Consider the following 12601-nt stretch of genomic DNA (forward strand, 5'->3'; position numbering starts at 1 on the left):
CATCTCCCTTAGTGATCACACCACTCGCACAGCACTCACATATTTACACATCGCTGTATCTGTAACTGAGTATCTGAGTGCAGGGAGATGAAACCGAGTGTGTTTTTGTCGCAAATCGCCAAGATTGCGATCTCATTAAGGCGAATTATTTATGTTGCTGACTATGTTCTGGCCAGTTGCAGGTCTCGATGCGTTCTCCGATTCTGCCCGATTTGACTGCGACTGCTTCTGCTCCTCCTGCATTCGTGATGATTATCACTGGAACAAAGTTGTCGCTTCTCGGCGACGCTGCCCTGGCTCACAGTCAGCGATTTGCCAAACGTTTAAGCTGCCCCGATCCCAGTTCGATTTCTGCGAGTCAAATGTGCGATTAACGCTCTGCCGGGGCAATAATTTATGCCGAGCTGTCAATTGATTTCAGACTTTTGTCACACGATCGCGTTTGGTTTAAACTAAGGCTATAAAATTAGCTTCCATTATATGCTACTTTTGTTTTCATATGAATACATTTCATAGATTTGCAAGCAATTTCTTCAGATTTCATTGGGCTTAATTAAAGAATTTTTACATATTTTCATCACTAGACCCTAAACTTCAATTAACATTCATACTAATTTTTATGGATTCGAGATGGCACTAAACTTTTTTAAACCTAAAAGGTGACAAATTCCTCGTTCCCGTGAAGTTTGACTCCGGAATAATTTGCCTCCGTTTACATTCATCTATTTCCATTCAACTAAAGTAACAGGACTCATATGTATGCATAGCCACATATTTATCACCTTCGCTATCAGGTTTTGCTGCTTAAAGGAAGCCGCAGAGCTCATCAATCTGGACGAGACCCACCGCAGGGTCCATCTCCCAGTCAGCCGCAACAGATGAGAATGGTTTTGCACTCGGCCAGGATGTCCCACGAGTCTAATCAGGCCGTAATTTGAAGGACAAGGCAGCAGCAGCAGCCAGTCAACAACTTGCTTGAGTTTTGCCCCTGACTTATTGCAGGTGACTCTTTTTTTATTACAAACCCCCCCCCCCCCCCCCACACACACCCCTTCCCGGGGCTTTTGATCCATTTGGGGTCCGTTCTCTGGCCGGACATTTGGCAGAAGAATGGCCAGTGATTTGGTGCTCGGCAAATGAATGAATTAGTTCCTTGGAGACGACCTCGTGGCCCGGTTGATTGATGTTCCCGGGCTAAATCTGGGCAGGCAGAATCAAATATTTTGCCCCATAATAAATTGTAATTGGTTAAAAATACACTTTAAATATTTATTTTAATTCGAAATTGATATATCGCATTGCCCCGGGCGATGAGCGATTTATGCGTTTGCATTGAACTGTGAGATAAATGGGAGAAACCCCACTCGAAAACGCATAATGAAAAAGCGCTGGCATCCGAAAATGTTTACAATATACGAGAGCACAGCGTTTGAGGGGAAAACGGGGCATAAATATTGATAAACATACATAGTTTTCCCTCGGTGCGTAGATCGGTCTTGGCTCTCCCCCGACTCGAATTTTTAATGAGGCTACAAGTTTTGGCAATTTGGTATTTCAAGCCCGAATGACCAAAATGGAATCCGCACACGTGCTCCAGTGCCAGCTCATGCGTGGGGATCGATGAACGTATCGGGTCGGATCGGACCGGATCGGCTTTGGCTTTGGCTTTGGCTAGTTTTCTATTAATTACACTGATTTATGTTCTCATTGTCCATTGTATTGGCAACCCAATACAACCGGCCCAGGGCTCTCCTCGCCTCTGACTTTATGATGGTTAACTTTTTTAATGGTACTCGGGGGAGGCAGTGAGCGTACAGGACGAATCGAGGGGAAAGCACTTTTCCATTGTTATGCTTCGGACTAAAAGAAAGTTGATTACGATTCTGGATTTTGCCGGACATAGATGCCAGCAGATAAATAGGGAAGTTTGCCGGAATCTACTCATGACCAATTTAAGAACACATTAGCCACCGGTCCGAATTGCAACTGCAGTTGTGCGATCAACGGATAATCATTTTTAATCAATATGCAAGTCTCCATTCAATACGAAGTCTATAAATGCAGATACTTGAACACAAATATTGTATATTTATTACAGAGAAAAAATTCCTGCAGTAAATCTAACCAATTCTTATGACTGCTCTACAGTAAATCTAACCACAAGTCCAGAAATTATTATTAAAGTAAACTTAAAATAAAATAATGTAATGATAACTAGACCGACCTTAGTTAATACGAAACATTCTTAGCACCACACATTATTAATTAAATTAAGTTTCAGTGTTTCTTGAACTTTGTTGTGAAAGAATTTTGTATTAAAATTTCTAACTATAGATCTACAAATGGCTATTAAATCACTTAAATTAGTATATAAATCTTGAAAACTATTGCATATTTATACCCATTGGTATAAACATATTTTTGAATTTGATTGGATTCGTTTGTTCCCTTAAAATTCATTAAGAAAAACTTACTTTCGGTCACCTAAATGTGGTGTTTAGTCGTCTAAGAACCGATTTCAAAATTAATTTTAATATTAGGTCGCCGTACCACCTCGGGCGACATAACTGCAGAGGCCCACCCTCGCCATCATTCCACTCTTTTCCCACTTGAAGCAAACAAACAAACATCGGACGAGATCCCATAGTCGAGCGCTCTCCACAGTTTTATGTATCTTTGGGATGTGGACGAGCCGCGATTTGTGGTATTTTGATTCCGCTGCTCTGTTTGTCGATATTTGAATTATTTCCATCGCCACCGGCCCTGCAGGGGGTGGGATTGGATGATGATGATGGGGCTGGGATTCTGCTGTAGGCCACTTTTTGGCCACAATTGTGTGGCCTGGGCCCGTGCGCTGCCCACAGTCCGTTGGTTGCCCGTTGTTGTAAATCAATTGGACGCTGAGTGCCCCAATGTGCTGTCGATGGGTTTACAATCCGTCAAAACAGTTGGCATGGGCACGGGAACAGCAAGTCCACCTCTCCGCCACCAGCGACCTATTAGCGAGTGGTCCAAATAAACAATCAATCCGGAGAGTGTTTAAGTGCCTTCTACGAAAACAATAAAAAAAATCCAAATGCGACCAGCTATAGCATAATTAGAAGAATGTTCTCGAAATGGCTTTAAATAGATATTCGATGTGGTAGCTACATATATTTTTATAAGCTGCAGAGAGTCCAAAGAATTATCTGATTTAATTTGCTTTTCAGGGAGCTATTTCATTGAAATATGATAAGCAAATGAGATTTTTGACATGTTTTAAATCACTTACTGGCCAGTTATCACTCTTTTTGGATGATTATTTCTTATATAACTATTTTTGAAAAGGGAAAAGATAATAATTTAAAAATCCGGTGAGAAATATATACATTTTTAGGAGACTCTACCCTTTTACTGCCATCCTTAAGACGCTTGCAGGGTATTAAATTTCTGGCTGGCCGAAAAAAGCCCACTCTCCAGTTTGCTATTTAGCTCGCCTGATCGAACACTGCAACCAATGGGCAGCAGCACAGAAGCTTTGCAACTGAACGGAATACCAACCAAAAAGGCAACAATGGCAGCACAGCGATCAAACGCTGTAGCCCGGCAATGTATCAATGTCAACGGTGGTCTTTGGAAAACGGTGAACGGGATCCACCTTCTCCAAGGAGAGAGAACAGCACCTCACCCATTGGCGGAGCATTCGGATGCCATTGTTTCGTTGGGTTTCGGGGACAGGCCAAACGTGAATTTTTTAAGATGAGCCCACTGGACCTGGCTCGTCTTATTGGTGGATTCATAGAGCCAAGTTGGCCATTGTTTGTCCGGCATTCACCGCCGCCTGCGAGTTCTATATGAACTTTCCTCGTTGTCGCTGTCGTCGCCATGTCAAGAAACTAAAAAAAAAATGGGAAGATATATAATCGTATGCCGAACAAAAACATCAACAACAGGAATAATAAACAAATCATTTCGCAAACACCAGCACATGCTTTCGGCCAACAAATTCCTCGGGCTCGGGACACCCGCACACGATGCGATATTGATTCGATCGCAAGGCTGTCAGCCAGCACCGAGGTGGGTCCACCCCAACCTCCAGCCCTTTTCCCCTCCAGTTTCCCACTGCGAGCTGTCGAGGCACTTGATTTGAGTTTTCATAATTGCATGTCTTCGGAGGAAATTTGTGTGGGGAATGCAACTGGAAGTGAGCGGTTCAGGGTGGGGAGAGAATAGCTCCTACCATTCGCATATGTTTACTTTTTTGACTACGTAATCAGCCCTGGCTTTCTATTTCGACTATGCTTCCCAAGATATTAGATACCAGCTCGTCTAGTCTAGTTAAGAATATTTATTTAAAGGCTTTGAAAAGGCAAACAAAATTATAAATTTGTTGCTTTATTGGTCCTAGATATGATATTTTAACATTTTATAAATTCAATAATATAAAAAACCTTATTACATTTAACTAAATCGATTTTAAACTATTAATTTTCCTGATTCCGTAGCTCTGTCCGGTGCTGTACTAATTCTCTGGCAAGAAAGCAGACTGCTGAGAAGCAGATCGTAGATCTTGGCGTAGATCTGCAAGAGGCTGAGCCTGTTGATTGCCCGAGTGGAATGGAGTATCGCAGCTGCTGCCGCTCGAGATCCTCTGCTTATTTTAGTTGGCCAAACTGTCAAAGATATCCCAGCTTGCGGCGAGACTCCCACAGCTCCCCGGGTCCAGGGCTGCCTACGTGGCTGCTTGCAGATCACCTGATTGATGATTTGTTTGTTTTGATATACGCCAAAGGCGTGGGGCCGGGGCAGACATCTCTTCGCACCTCGAGGGAAATAAATTGTGCCAATATCTGGGTGTCTGCTGGCTGTGGCGAACGTATATTTGGAGCAACGCCACCCCAGAGCGAAAGTGTTTTTAATTTATGAATTATAATTTATTCGCCCGATTGGCATTCACATTTCAGCCGCCCAGCAACTTTCGCCACTGTTTGCGTGGAATGTGCCCGCACACATAATATGAAGCGAAATATTATTCTTAATCTCTTGACCCGTCGAGTGTATCAATCACTGAGTGCTCGATTGATGGTGCCGATAGACACCCTTCGTTTGGCGTATGAAAGCAATAAGAAAAATAAATTTAAATTATTAATACCACCAATTATTCAGGCATTGGTTCCATCAAGTGTACACTTACTTGAACATGTTTTGTAATTGGGGAATTAGTATTTAATTTAACCTTTTCAATCCAATAGTTCCTTATGTTATCCAAGCCTCCCCCAGATTCCAAATACCCAAAGTCTGCCCGCCAAAGGAAATCCAAGAGAATCTGGGGACACTAATTGCTTGGGACACATTTCTTATGCCTGCCGCTGACACTGACGCCTTCTGGTGCTCCCTGGTCCTTGGCCGCCGTTAGCTGTTATCAGCGGAATTTTAAAGCGCATCTCGAAAAAAATACAAGGACGGAAGGACACTGAGGGATGGAAAGAGGAATGTGCCGTTGGACATGGGCAATTCATACCGCTCTGGCTGCCGCGGCTGCCTTCTAATTCGCTGGCATTTTCTTTATTTTAGCCAAATGCGTTGTGCGCCCCCAACTCTTCCAGTGATGACCGCTGTGGTCTTGTGGCCATCCTCCTTTTGGCTCAGGCTCTTCACAGCTTCAATTGCCGCCTCCGCGACGGCCAAGAAATGAAATTCTTGATATCTTTTGTTTGTCCTCACGCTGCGGCTGTCCTAACGCATCTTTGTCCCTTTGGTTTCTCTAATTAAAAAAAAACGTGGAAGAAACCCAATTTCAAGAAGTCCAACTTTGAATGCCCTACTTAGGTAATACAACTAACCATACAACATATTTCATACGTATATTGTATGGTTAGTGGTAATACTTAAATATAGAAAAGTGTCTTGATGACCTAGAAAATTAAAAGTATAATTAATTTAGCTTGATTAAACCTCTTTAAATTCTTAAATATGTTAGGTGCCATAAATATAAGCATTCTTTAAAGATTCTTGTTACCTCTTCCATGTCAAAGCCAGAATACCCTGTAAAAGAGCAAAAGACGAAAGAAAAGGAAAAAGCCAACCGAAACGAGCCGAGTGACCGTACTAATTAGCCTCAAAGCTACATTTGGTATGCTTTTGATTTGTAAAAGATTTGCGCGCGATTCCTTAAAAAAAGTTTGGGTCTGGCGAGGGAGAGTGTGGTCCTTGGATTGCATTTCTCGCAATAATTACAACGTGCGCGATTTCTTCCCATTTCGCTTCGGTTTTGTCAGCAATGAAACAATTCAGCAAACATGTCACATGCAACCGAATCAATTTTCGCATCAATTCGTGGGTATTGTGGGAAATGAAATGCCATGTCCAAGTCCGCAGCCAAGAACAAGTACACACGCCGACCGCTATCCCTTTCCATCTTGGTTTTCCCGCTGCCAAAAGTACTTTTGGGGGCCATTCCTTATACGAGTGGAGCATTTGAAAGTAACCAGTGCAGATCCTTCGGCTCTGAATTCTCATCAAAAGTCAGGGAAAGACAAAGATTGAACAAGAATTTATGTTGTTTCGCCCCAAGTCAGTGGTGTGCTTCAACGGGGTAATCACTTAGTACTCATTCTGATGTTAGCTTATGTACATATATTATACTAAGTCTTTAAATCTATAAATGAAAATATAAATAATGGTAAAAAGTTAGAATTTATGTATTTAAAATATAATTCAACTGAACAGCAGTAGCAAATTAATGGCTGAAATCATTAGTTCACGACTCAAAGAACAATAAATAATATTTAAATATGTCAACACAAATTTTATCGAATATAAGATGTACTTGAGTCCCCTTTTCTTTGAAATTCATCGGTTTGCGCCACCCCTGAACTTGCTTGGAACAACACTGATTTTTTAAGCTGTCCTTCCAGTTGGCGGATGCTTCTGCCACTTCTGCTGGTGATGCTACGTATGACGCTGATGGGTCTGACTTGGGATCCCGATTGCGACTTGGCCAATGCGATTCGAGTTGTTGTCGCCCGTAATTAAAAGCAGGGCACTGCGAGCATGCCGGCGAGAGGATTGGTTTGGTATTGGATTGGAATAGTTGGGGGAGAGCTTGGCCCAGGGAGTTGCACTTGTTTGCACACATCGAAAATTGCTCAGACACTTGATGACAATTTCACTTAAAAGAAATACTTGTGGCCAGCTGTGGAGGTTGGCAGAGCGACGGACTTGGGGGAATCTCGAGAACATTTTAATCAACGAGCAACCCCAAAGACGAATAACTTTTGTCCGGCACGGGTTTGCTGTGTCTGCGTCTTTTCTAAATTAGCAATAGAATGAAATCAAAGGAAAAATGAACGAAAAATCCTGGCAGAATCCCAGATAGACAAGGACAAATAATGACAAGCCAAAGGTCCTGCTAACGTTAGCTATTCCCCTTGTAATGACGCCGGGAACGTGTGAACCGAGTAGCGGCAAACGAATCGAAATCAATTAGCCAATTACACTTGAAGATGCCCAACGACCAGTAGTCAAGTCCCCCTCACCAATGGCCACAGGCTAAAAAAAGAAGCCCAACAGGGCCTCAAGGCCCAGCCAGAGTTCAAGTCTGTAACAAACACACTCACCGAGCGTTGTCCACCTCAACACGCTCTGTCTACTTTTTCTGCTCGGCAGGCTCAGGGAAAATGGGCGTGGGTTTTGTGTTGACATGAACAATGGTGCTACATAACTAATATTGTAGACAGAGATACTCTAGCTGGGGATATGGTAAATAATATGAATCAGACGAAGGAAGTGTACCTATTGAAGATGAGGCTCCGATGTTATTGGCCTCAATCTAAACCCTCCCAACCTGTGAAGTCCATTCAGGCTCCACCCTTATACAACCAATGCTCTACATCCCCTTAGGTGCCCAACAAGATATCAAATTAGTTCATTTTCAAAGTCATATAATTGCAGGCTGAGATAATATTGAAAGACATTTTCCTAAATCTAATCCTTAAGCCTAAGTTTACGTTATTTACGTTACGAGACCTCTTATTGAGTCAGTTTGTTTTAGATCCAATGAAAGAAAATAAAATTTAAGATAAGAAAGAACGCTTTTTCCTTTTTTACTTTACATTAAATAGATTAACTTATTAATATTCTTTTGAATCAATTAATTAATTAAGATGTGCAAACTATTTCAGAAGTCTTGGCGAAATTATAAGGATGGGTTCAGTTTTATTTTGTTGTTTTGCGGCTAGGCCGTACTCACGCTTTCTCCATCGACGTCAGCAGGCCTGATGACTGGTGATGTGTAGCTGTATGTGTTTTAAGTTATTTGAGGGACAAAACGATATTATAATTGCCAAATCTCCCAAAAAAAAATTGCTAAATTACGACCGAAAAGGTTTATAAGTACGAATTCTTAAATCAAAAGCTCCTATATGCAAAATTAATTATATTTTAGACACTATCATTCATGTTTATCCGCTCCTGGAGCAGAGTGTGGGCCGGATCAGCCACCAGCTCTCAATACGGATATGTAATGCTACTTCCGTCGTTCGCGCTGATGAAGATGACACGCACTATGTGCGACAGGGATGGCCGCAATCCCTTGCGTGAGGCGTGAGCGGAACGAGACCAGCCCGCCAAGGTGTGGATGCGGCAGAGCGCACGCGATGTGGCAAAGATGCACGGCGATGTGGCAAAGAACGATGTGGCCACGAAAAAGACACACGGCGATCCAATAGGTGCGCCGAAGAAAAGCACGGTGATCCAATATGTGCACCGTGTGAGGGAACGGCGATCCAATACGCGCGCCGTGTGAGGGAACGGTGACACGTTAGCGAGGCGGTAAAGAAAATCCAAATCGAGGATCACCGCAATCGGCACGTGTATGGCCGCCGAAATGGGATGCGCAGCCCCACGCTGTGCGTGCGAATGCTCCGATGACACGTGGCGTTGATCCCGCTGAGAAGCCACAGACAATGCCAACGATGAATGCCACAAATGACTGCCACCTCACGTGGTGGGCAATTGCTGGCAAAAACAATGCCGGTCGCTTGGACGACTCTGCCGATACGGCTGATGCTGTTTTGAAAAGGCAAAATTAGCACTCCGGCGATCGATTATTCACACAAGCTTACCAATATACGTTAGAGCACTAAATTTACTTAATATGGGTATGATTCGCTTTAACAAATACTGTCGGATCGACACGATGCTTGCGGATTTAGGATCGACAAAAATTAATCCGAACTCGGGGACGCCTTGTGAGAAAGAGAACGGAAGTGAGGGGATCCAATGTGACCGTGGCTTGCAAAAATCCTGTTCGCGAATTTTTGTGGTCTTTTTTAGGTCCTATCGCATATTAGCGATTTGGCAGGATCGTAACTTTAACAGCCCGGTTGTTTGAAAAATGTGGGCGATAAAACTTATCGAGTTGCCACACTGGCTCGATTCCCACAACCACAGCTTTGATTTTTAGTCCCTGTGATTAACAATAAAAGCTGAAAAAGGAATCAAGAGCAATCACCAGATATCCTTGGCATGAAATCTACCCAGTTCCTTTCCGTTCATGTCCTCTAAGAGGTAAATTGACTGTCCAATTCTTGCCTTCACTCGGGCCTTGATACCTACAGGAGCGAGTTTCGCATTAAAATCCTTTGCTGCGTTGCTAAGTACAAAATTCCTTTTGACTACTTCTTGGCCAACCTCAAAAGAACGGGGTCTTGTTCGAAGATTGTAAGACTTTTGGTTTGCCTCGTAAGCCTTATTCAAATGTTTGCCGATGTTAGAACGAATCCTTTGGAATTCGTCAGTTTTTGTCAGGCTTACTTCGCCTTCTGCAAGAAGGTTTAGTTTACGCAGCAGTTTGTAGTCATGACCGTGGGATATCATGTGTTGACCAAAAACAACATGATAAGGCGATAAACCGATGGATTGGTGAATCGAGTTACGAAGAGAGCAGTTGATGCTACTGAGAAATGTGTCCCATTCGCGTTGGTCGGTGCGAATATATGCTCTTAAAGCAGCATTGATTGAACGGTTGACTCTCTCAGCACTGTTGGATTGTGGAGCATAGGCACCAGTAAACATATGACGAACGCCATATTTCGAAAGGAAGTCAGAGAAATCACGGCTTTTAAATTGAGTTCCGTTATCACTGACGACTGTTTCGGGTACACCAAAGCATGAAAATATTTCATCGCGCAATATATTGATGACCACTTTAGCCGTAAACTTTTTCACTGCTTTTAGAAAGGTGAATTTGGAAAAGTGATCAAGAATAATCAATATTCCAATATTGCCGGAATTGGAGCGCGGAAATGGCCCTATAAAATCGAGATAAAGTCTTTGGAATATCCTTTCACTTTGCACTTGTGCTCCCATTGGTGGTTTTAAAGAATGGGTAGGATATTTTGTGGTCTGGCATGTTTCGCAATTTCGAATGTAATCACGAACGTTGATAACCATGTTTGGCCAATAGAAACGTCGTCTGATACGCTCTAGGCATTTGGCCATTCCACAATGAGCAGATGTTGGTTGGTCGTGAGCCGAACTAATTACACTTTGACGCAACGACTCAGGAACGAAAAGTTTCCAGCAATCGTCTGGTGAAACGTCATAAGAATTGGGGAACGTTGCACGATGATAGATGAACTCATCTATGACTTTGAAATCCGGTGATTTCAGAGATTTGAATTTGTCTCTGAGAGCGGAGTACTCTTCCGATTGAAAAGCGCTTGATGATAGGTCAATTTCGGGATAAATTTCAAGGTCTATTGCAGAGATGTCAATCTCTTCGAACGATCGAGACAAAGCATCTGCCACCACATTTTCGGTTCCTTTGCGATGTTCGATTTGGAAAGAAAAACCCTGTAGCTTGATAGCCCATCTTGCCAATCTACCGCTTAGATCCGATTGGTTCATTAGCCATCGAAGACTTGAGTGATCGGTTACTACCTTAAAGCTATGACCGTCAATGTACATTCTGAACTTTTTAATTGCTAACACTACAGCCATGCATTCGAGTTCCGTAACTGTATAGTTACGCTGGGCTTTGTTTAGCTTTTTGGACATGAACGCTATGGGACGCTCACAACCGGAATCGTCGCATTGAGCTAGAACTGCACCCACTCCATGTAGTGAAGCATCACACTGCAAAATGAATGGTTTGTCGTAATTGGGATGAACAAGGCAAGGAGCAGAGCATAACTTGGCCTTGATGTTTTCGAAAGCTTCTTGGGCATTATCGTTCCAACTTAGTGTTTTGCCACGTAGTTGTTCCGTCAGATGGAAAATGACTGTGGAATAGTTGGATATGAACCGCTGGTACCAACCAGTCATACCAAGAAATCTTCGGAGCTGTTTTTGGGTCTTCGGAACCGGAAATTCGCTCACGGCTGCGATTTTGTTTGGATTTATTTGAAGAGTACCTTCACCCACCAGGTAACCAAGGTAGTCTACAGTTTTCAGGCAGAATTGACTTTTCTGAACGTTTATTGTTAATCCAGCCTTACGCAATTGGGTAGCTACTTCGGATAAATGCAGAAGATGTTCTTCGAAGTTGTTTGACAAAACAAGCAGGTCATCGAGGTAGACTAACACATGCGATTTTAATTGATAGGGAATAACCAAGTCCATTAATCGGCACATGGTTTGTGGAGCGTTTGACAATCCAAAAGGCATCCTCTTGAATTGATATAGCGGACGATTCGGAACGGTAAAAGCAGTTTTGGCACGAGATTCTTGATCTAAACAGATCTGCCAAAAGGCATCTTTGAGGTCAATTTTGGATATGCAGTGTACGGGTGGAAGTCGACTCAGCAATCCATCCATTATAGGGATGGGGTATGCGTCCTTCACCGTGACTGCATTCAATTTCCTTGCATCGAGACAAAATCGTACCTTGCCAGGCTTGATGTGCAAGATAACTGGAGAAGACCAAGGCGATGAAGGAGCCTCTTCGATGACATCCATTTTAATCATGCGGTCGATTTCTTCACATAAAAGTTTTTCTTTAGCTGGTGAAAGTGGATAGAATCGTTGCTTTATTGGCTTTGCATTGGATGTGTCGATATTGTGCTCTAACAACCTAGTTAATCCTAAGCCCTCGTTCTCGAATGATGGAAAAAAGTCTATTACTTTCTGCAATTTTGATTTTTGTAAATCGGACAATATCACATTATTTGAGTGTTCTTCCGGTTCACAGTTAATTTCGTTGATCGCAACTGTTTGCTTGATCGAAATGCCAAAATTTTGCCAAAAATCCATTCCGCATATAACTTCATGCTTTATCGAAGGTACTATCAGGAATTCAAAGTTGTCACTAATTGAGTTATAAGTCAGGGGAATGTGTATCGTGCCTGCAACATATTGCGATTGCCCATCAGCGGTTCTCACTACCGATTTAAATTTATTAAACGGCTTAGCTGAAATTATTTGTTTTGCTAGCTCACCACCTATAACGCTTTTGTTGGCGCCACTGTCCAAGAGAGCTAAATACGGTTGACCAAATATTTCTATGTTTGTAAAAGGCCGAATATCGCTTTTGTTTTGTGCGATTGAGGAAATCATAAAACGATTTAATGATCGCTTACGAGTCCAAAATTTACGAATTCGCCGTGAAGATCGCTGTTTG

This window comes from Drosophila kikkawai, chromosome 2R (genome assembly GCF_030179895.1).
Source record: "Drosophila kikkawai strain 14028-0561.14 chromosome 2R, DkikHiC1v2, whole genome shotgun sequence".
Lineage (NCBI taxonomy): Eukaryota > Metazoa > Arthropoda > Insecta > Diptera > Drosophilidae > Drosophila > Drosophila kikkawai.